The sequence below is a fragment of the Primulina huaijiensis genome, chromosome 3, assembly GCF_012295235.1.
Source record: "Primulina huaijiensis isolate GDHJ02 chromosome 3, ASM1229523v2, whole genome shotgun sequence".
NCBI lineage: Eukaryota > Viridiplantae > Streptophyta > Magnoliopsida > Lamiales > Gesneriaceae > Primulina > Primulina huaijiensis.
In genome coordinates, this window is record NC_133308.1 from 21899007 (window position 1) to 21908182 (window position 9176).

The 9176-nt window shown below is 33.8% G+C and overlaps 1 pseudogene; it reads right to left on the reverse strand.

Annotated features, from left to right (window-relative positions):
* Positions 1-201: 201 nt before the first annotated feature.
* On the reverse strand, positions 202-3261 carry LOC140973736 (uncharacterized; annotated as a pseudogene).
* Positions 3262-9176: the final 5915 nt, after the last annotated feature.

A 9176-nucleotide genomic window follows, 5' to 3' on the forward strand; every position in this document is an offset into this window, starting at 1 on the left:
TTTAAAAAAATATCTTATTTTATATCTAACAATAAAATCAACAATTTAAAGTTAAATTTTCGTCTATTCTAAGCATTAATTTATTTTAAAATTTTATCTGGGGATATCATGCACCCAAGATAATCATTATGTTTGACGTGGTTTTGATTAGAGTGTTCTGCCAGTTTTGCTCTGCAATTAGCATCTCTACCAGGAATAGAATTTTCTACAAGTCCCAAACCACTTCACTCGAGAGTGGATTCAGTCAAAAAAATATACTTGTGATTGGGGAAATCGTATTCAACATTAGTTTCTCAGCTTCAAAACTCAGAATTAGGCATAAAGACCTTCATTAGTAAGGAGAATGGTCGTCAACACAGATTTTCAGGGGTGGTAACCAGTAAATGTGAAGCCCCTTCCGACAATCTCGCCGGTACAAAACCATGCAAAACACTCGAGCCCAAATAAAGCAGCAATACCAGCATCCTCAACCTTCAGCTCTTGCTGTGTTTCCACATGTTCTTGACATAATCAAATTCCTTCCAGAATGACTCGGTGCGACCTGGGATGCTGCCAATGGCAGAAACTTAAAGTCACAAGAAACATACATGGAAAAACAAAAATGCATCTTTGTACAAATTCTCACAATATGCTTGGTTTGACAAAACTCAGTTGACAATTAGTAGCATGGCTTGCAATATGTGAACTATTATAAACCAGCATGGCTAAGTATGACAGGCAAACACCACACACATTGATTTCTTTCAGTTACCATACTAAAACAGTTTGTTTTCTTTATTTATTTATTTAATTTTAAGTAATAATGTCAACAGTTTCTATACTATCTGCGACCCAACATACAGAAGTACCCCATCCCTAGGCTATTTAATAAACCAGAACGAGTCCCATGCCACATTGAGATATTCCATGAGCATGCTGGTTTTCAACACATGCAACTGAGAGTCATGAACTAACACATGACATAACTGAGATCTCAAATCTGATTGTTTCCAGCAAGCAAAGAGCTACTGAAATTCCATGATGAAAAGGTCTGACTGAGGTTTAGATTTTCAGGCACGATCTCAAGTTGTGATAAATTCGCAAAAGAAAAATCAAAGCAAGAGACAGCCACCATCCACAGAATAAGGGGCAAACACAAAAGTTACAATCTGATATGTAACATATAATGCCAAAAAATAAAGCCTCCTATACTGAAAATATTGGCTCATAAATAATACATTAAAATCAAAATTTGGTAGAAGCTAAATAATCACAAAAGATGAGAGATCAAACTTGGTTGCAACTTTGCAGCACAGAAATGATTCCATAATTATCAAGTTCCAATGGAACGATTCGAAATGAAACAAGCGACTATGCGAGTTCAAAGTAAAATAAGAAATATACTGCAAGGAGCAACCTGGCAAGACGAGTGTAAAACAACTGCTTGGACAGCTCATAACATTTCTCCACAGTTGGCGGCTCCACAATGTTCTGTATGTCCTGCTCCAACAACTGTTTGTAGTAGGTGGTTCCATTCTTGGCCACTATTTGCGACACTTGGCAAGCCTTGGCTTGCACTTGCTGTAACTTGGATGCCATTACCTGCCAAAATAAATTGTACATGAACAGTTTCAAGCGCAAAGATAACAAGAAAACTAAAATGGCCTGTCTCGTAAGAGAGTTTCAAACCTGACACAAATAGATACAAAGAAAGAACACCACACACCTCTTATGCACAAAAGTTCAGAGAAAAAAAATGAAAGGAAACTAAACAAAATATTTACTTTGACAATTTTATAATCCACGAATATGATTTTGCCAGAATATTTCTATCGTATAAATGCTTCAAGCAGATTCTATATTATCTGTATTGTCAAGGGTGTAAATTGAACATTCAAGTCCTTCTAGTTTTTGTTATATCAAATAATAGTCTAGAATCATAAATTTCATATAACTAATGTCTCTCAATTGTTAAGTAATGTATCTCAAAGTACAAGAGAACCCGTTAGCTTACTATTTTGTTGATTGCATCATATTCGGGCAATATATTCACCTCACAATTAAGCCTGGAGTTCTTGAGCCAACAAAAAGTACACCTATTTGGTAAGCCGCAATTTGTCATACTCAAATACTATGCAAAGACCAGAATAAAATCAACAGCTATACACCTAAATGATATAAAGCTCAGTTCAATCAAGATCCACCATTCAGTCCAAGCAACAAAAAAGAGTGAAATCAATCTTTCCTTTTAGCTTAGCTTTATCTGAGTTACTTGCACCAGAAATGTGAAGTTAGTTACACCAGAAATGATAGCAATCTTAAAACCTATAACAAGGACAACATGCTACTCTAAAAATTTCCAAGAAAAATCAAATCCAACTAAACACTTGCCACAATGAGAAATTCAGTACTTGTTGATTCGTCATATGCAATACTTTTAAATCAACAAAATTTGAAGGTGAAACACAACATATCCTTCTATTGAGATAATTTCCTCTCACACCAATATGATAATCAATCCAAGTATCCAAGCCCATGGTTTGACTCAAATTCAACACAAAAATTAAGTTGCGTTTTTTGCACCTAAACAACAACCAATCTTGGTTTTATTGATTCTCAACCTATCAAAAATACCACCAATAGGAAGATCAAGTGATCAGCAATATGCCTTAATGAAATTTGAACCTTGAAAACATATAGAATGAAAACTGAACCCTGAAAACATATAGAAAAACTCAACATTTATTTGTAAAACAATGATCAACCAAATGACCGTCCAACCTAACAGATGACCATGTCACTTCAAACAGATTCCTGTTCGCCGAATTGATGTACAATGACGGTTAGGTTTACGATTTAAATCATTTTGCAAGGTAATAATGGTCCATTCTAACAGATGACTTTACATAATTTCCAACCTAACAGATGATTTTACATAATTTCCAATGCGAAGCTAGTCTTTCAAGGTAATAATGGTCCATTCACCCAGGCTCCAAATCAATTTTTCTTCAACCTAAACTTTTGTGAGAAAAGTTGTAAAGAAAGGCTGTTTTTAATGAAATAACCCATTCTTGTGTGAGAGCTTACATAGAGTCTAAATTAGTAAAAACTGATCAATACGCGCGGAAGACAGAACGATGGTAGCACTAATGAAATCGCCGTCGCTAAAATCAACGCGCGGTCGAGACAAAACTGCGTAGTAATATCAGGTTACCTGGATTCCGGCCGGAGAAAAACAGGCGAGGGTTTATTACTTCTCTCGCCGCTGCAGAGTTGCTTTTTATGAGGAGAAATGGACTGTCGCTGGAGAAAATATATTATTATTAAATTAAGTTATATTTTAATAAACTACTAATATTAATATATATTAGCATGGATGCACAAATTGCCTGTTAGTATAATTTTTTATGTTAAAAAATTTTCTTTGGAATTTAATCTATTTTATTTATAATAAAATAATAATAATATCATAATTATGTCTGCTTTTCTTCCCCAAATCGAAAATTTCTACTAGAAAAACTTTGAATTATACAATAATGTTGTACAATCCTATAACACACTCAATCAGATTGATGATAAGCCAAAGCTGGTTGACAAACCTGGCGATCCCATCTAACTTCTACAACAAATCTTTTTCATCGATTGAATAGAACTGGTGAGAAGGTTGAGATGAACTCAGCACTAATAATCTTTGATGATCTAATATATCATTAACACGGTTCTCTGATGCTCAAAATGCTCTCGGAACTAGCTTATTTGACGCTTAAGTGTGGGAAATAAAACGTTTCTATTCTTCAAGAAAGTGGACATCCATGATGTTTGAGAGTTTGTACATCCTCAAATAATGTTGATTGTCAATATTTCGTTCTCTTGACTTCACTGAGTTCTTCAAGAATTCAATGGTCATATTTATCTTTCCAAAACATTTGTACCGTCGAAAATTATCTTCAGTACTTTGTCCTATGACTATGACAACAATATATGCTTTTGTCTTTTCTAATGGTTAGAATGATAAGTCATCTGTTCTGAATCATATGAAATTGATGGGAAAACTTTATCTAATTTCTTAAGTTTGCTATCATTTCCCTCCTTTTTTTATGTCAACAAAGATAGGTTCTTCATCTTTGATAAAATCTCGAATAAGTTTCTTTGCATAGATCTTCAAATAAAACCAATCTTCAATGTAGAGGTTGTTCCGAAGTAGCTTTGTCAGAAATGACGATTTCTTGATATGCTTCCTTGCTAATTTGGTTCAAATCTTATCGCATTCTTCTGTCTTCCTTAAGTTCGAAATTGTTTGACCGTATAGGAAGTTCGAACAAATATGATAGTACTTGAACATTTTGTTGAACTTGAATCTGTTCTATTTTCACAACAACCGATTTATCGTGAAATTGTTTTGAACATATAATTCTATGAGGTGGTTGATATGACTGATCTAGTACACTAGAACTCGTCTGGTATCATGAAGCAAAATACTGATCAATTTTCTTCTCTCTTTGCAGCCAGATCAAAACCAGAAAAACCTATATAAAACAAGTAAAATGTAGTAACTTGTGTCACTACTGATTTTTTACAGCAGTTTGTCTTATATTAAACATTTAAAATATATAGTTCAGAGAGTTCAAGAGATTTGAACTTGAAATTGCATTTTATTATTCTAGTTCAAATAATTGCATTTTATGAATCTTAACAGTGATTGCAACTGATTACATAAGTTAAACAAATGTAAGTCCTATTTACAAATCATTAATCTTCACACTATCCACTTTTTCTCTTGTCTGTCTTCTTGTCATCTGCTATGTCGGCTCATAAGAACAGCTAACATCTCCATGCTTGCTTCTTTAAAGGAGTCGATTTTCCTTCTTGAATTATGGGAATCTTTTTTTGTGATTGTTTGAAGGAGTAGAGGCAATGGCTCGATTATGCGTATTTTTTGTTCATCTTCCACAAAGAAGTGTTGAAGTGCCCTTAGTCGTCGATTCTCGACAATTTATTTATGTCAAGGGATGCCTATTCCATATGCATCATTGTAATCAAGGATGTCATCTAGATGACTCCCTTCGCGGATTAGAACTTGGCACACGAGTCAAGAGACAATTTGGCAAAAGAAGGTGCTTGTGAGAGGCTCGGTCCGATTCGGAATAATCTACACTTGTCTAGTTCCACTAGAAGAGATGGAGTCTAGAATGTTATGGGGCATTCAAAAATATAGTAGAAGTATTAAGACTTGTTTATTAGGTTTCAAGTAGTATCTTGGAAATACTAAAAATATGTGATAATATCTAGAATGTTATAGGCATGTCTTGTGATATATAAAATATTCTAGAGTTTGACTATATAATTATGCAGAAGGTTATAGTGTGAAATACTCTAGAACCTTCATTATAAATATGATAGGCATATCCTAGAGATTCCTTAGAACCTCCGTGATAAATATTATTTTTTACTTCGAATATGAAAGAAGTTGACCCGTAAGACGATTTTACATGAGCTTGGTAGATGCTATCCATATAGGTAGTAGCCTCATTCACTTAGTACATGACTGATGTATAGATGAGTGAACATGATTCACCATTCAGTACATAAATTTATCAACTCAACACACATGTTATGTGTTGACTAGATAAAGATACTACTTATGTAGATAGCATTAACAAAATCTTCGACAAGATACCTACTAATTAAGGCAAAAACTTGTGTGAGACGGTCTCACGGGTCGTAGTTTGTGAGACGGATATCTTATTCGGGTCATTCATGAGAAAATATTAATTTTTATGCGAATTGTATTACTTTTTGTTGTGAATATCGATAGGGTTGAACTGTCTCACAAATATAGATTCGTGAGATCGTCTAACAAGAGACCTACTCACTAATTAATTATTAGTTTGACCAACCAACTTTTCGTTTACCTCAGTAAAACACATGGTGATCGTATTCACGCATCAAAAAATCATAAAAATCAGACTTCATAAAATACGAAATTTAATTATCCGGACATACAAAATCCCTCATTAAAATATAAAATCTTTGGAATATTTTATGTAATATTATTAGGTTCACTCAATCTGTAAGTATCTAACTTAAATAAGTGCTCCTTTTTTTTTTTTTCTTTTTTTGACGATAGTGCTCCTTTTTCTTTTCTTCTCAAAAAGTAATTGGCCCACTTATTATAGTATTGCCTTGGTGTGCAATGGGTACTCAACATAAAATGAAGATAGTTAGTATAATAGTTGTAGGTGTCACTGTTTGGCTGACTATGTTATTGGCATCGGCCCAGAAACTGTAAAGACATTTGATTCAGAGTTTGATGTATACCGCCCAGCTTTCCGATAAACACATCAATCAGAAAGGATCTTTCAGCGATGTGCTCTCCGGAAGTACCCCTTATCGATACACTCAGGTAAATAATCAGCATAAGATAATTTGCAAAAAAAAAATTATAGCAACAGTGCAACTTATATATGGAAAAAAAATTATAGTAACAGTGCAACTTCAATCTTTAAAATCGTATAATAGTAATGTTTATTTTACCCAGCATAATAAATATGTGTACGTAGGTATATGTTTGTTTATGTTTTTTCGTGATGGCATTGTGAGTGGTGGTGTATCAGGCAACTAGTGACCCTTCACATGTGGACTGGTATGGATGGTGTGTTTGGGTGGACGAGAGGGTGGTTCCACTGGATGACCCCTTCATCTTTCCTAATCTATTCAAATCTAACGTATAACGTACTTATTCATTATTCAAAAGTTTTAAATCTAATCATTTCATCTGTTCCTTGGTTTCGAAGTATTATACCATCCATATTCAATTTCAACTAATGTATAATCAACTTTGTGCCAAATTAACATATATAATCATTCAAAATAAAGTTATCATTAAATTTATTTTCAGATTTTGTCCACAAAATTTATATTTATATTTTTTTCAATCATATATTTATTTGTTGAATTTGCAATATGTATATTGCACTCAAATCATTTAAATCATAAAGCATCTTAAATATCATATATACTTCTTACAATATATGAGAATCAACATGTGATTTTGACTTTGATATCAAATTTCGATTCTCATAAATTTTAAGCATTTATGTAAAATCAATTAGAAGAATTTTTTTATTAAATAAACTATAATTATAACTAATCTACGATTCCCCAAAGCCACCGCCTTCAAGGATCACCTTCACTTTCCCGGTTATAAACTCCGCACCAAACAGCGACGGGGGCGGAGTAGGCACGCGCCGTTGGTTTTACGCTTAGTGCGCCATATTTTCGCATGTTTCACCGATGCCCAGCGGTCAGGTCAAGGCGGAGGAGGAATTGTTATGGTTTTTGGATAAGACAGCTGCTTCGCATCTCCATTATTGATCTATATATATATTTAGCCGCTGTGTTTTCTTTTCCACGTGTTAAAAATCTAATATCGTTGGAATTGGTTTCACTACTCGAGAGATATATCAATAAGAGGATTGCAAGTTGGTGTGGATATGTTTGACCATGCAGCATGATGTGGGGGTTAAACAATTAGTATTTCCTCTTTTATTTTACTTGGTGGTTGAAAAAAAAACATTTAAAAGAGCATATTTTATATCGTATCGATAATGAAATTTAAAAACTTATAATATCAATGTTGAAACCAGGAATCGTGAGGGAAAAAGAAGAAGAAGGAATGAAATAGGGAAGTTTCTATTATTCCCACTACAATAAAAACGCTAAACGATAACGGATAAAATCCGTTTTCGTAGGTCATTTAAAACTGTTGTAACTGAGGGTATTGTTGAAAGCGCGTTCAACGACAACGGTTTTAAGCCGTTGTAGTTATCATATTGCGACGGTTTTTCAAAAATCGTCGCTAATTAGCGACAGTTTATGATATGATTTTCGTCGCTAATTAGCGACGGTTTAAATATACTGTCGCTAAAATTAGCGATGGTTTTTGACAAAATCGTCGCTAATTAGCGACGGTTTATCATGATCCGTTGCTAATATTTTACGTAAAATAAAAAAATTACTTTTATAATTTAATAAATCTACCAAAAAAACTTACAATTTGACTAAGCTAATAATATTCATGATTTTAACTAAAACTTAGAAATTTACCAATAATTGAAAAGAAAAAACACCAAAAATTGAAACGAAAAAAACTTACCCTAAATCGTCTAATAGAGAAAAATTTATTGTATGGAAGGAGATGGACAGAAAACACGGATATTTATAGACAATTTGCGACGGTTTTTGGTTAAAACGTCGCTATTAGTGTGACGGTTTTTGGTTAAAACGTCGCTATTAGTGCGACGGTTGTTTAATCATCCGTCGCTATTTTAAAAATCGCGACGGTTTTAATACAATTGTCGCTAAATATATAGCGATAGTTGTTATTAAACCGTCACTATTAGCGACGGTTTATCCATAACCATTGCTCCAAAATCGTCGCTAAATTTAGCAACAGTTTAAAATAACCGTTGTTGTTTGTCCAAAAAACATGCTAATCGACAACGGTTTTCTAAAACCGTTGTTGTTACGCTAATAGACAACGTTTAAAAAACAGTTGTCTTTGACCCCGAAAAAAGCGCTAAAAGACAACGGTTAGACAACGATTTTTAAAAAACTGTTGTCTATGAGCGGTGTTTTTTAGACTACGACAATAATTTTTGTTGAAACCGTTGTTAAAAAAAAAATAACACAACGGTTTTAATGAAAAACCGTTGTATTTGATGTGTTGTTGAATGCATATTTTCTTGTAGTGTCCATTGAGCAGAAAGACTGAAAAGTTAGTTCTACGACTCTACAACCACTAGGTATTTATACTAAGGCCTACAATACAAAAGTTCAAGTGAGAAACACGCTTCTAGCTACTGGTGAGTTTTACAACTTTAACACTCCCCCTCAAGCTTGATACATATTCAACATACCAAGCTTGGACAATAAATAACAATGCTGGCCTTTTCCTAGAGACTTTGTAAAAACATCTGTTGCTTGCTCGTTCGTCGAAACGTAACTCGTCTTTATGAGCTTCTCTTGAATCTTTTCTCTTACCAATTGAAAATCTATTTCTATATGTTTTGTCCTCTCATGACATAACGGATTTGCCGCAATCTGCATTGCTGCCTTATTATCACAGTGGAGTGTCGTTGGAAGATCAAGCTACACTCCCATATCTCTCAGTGTATGCTAACAACTCACATAACCTC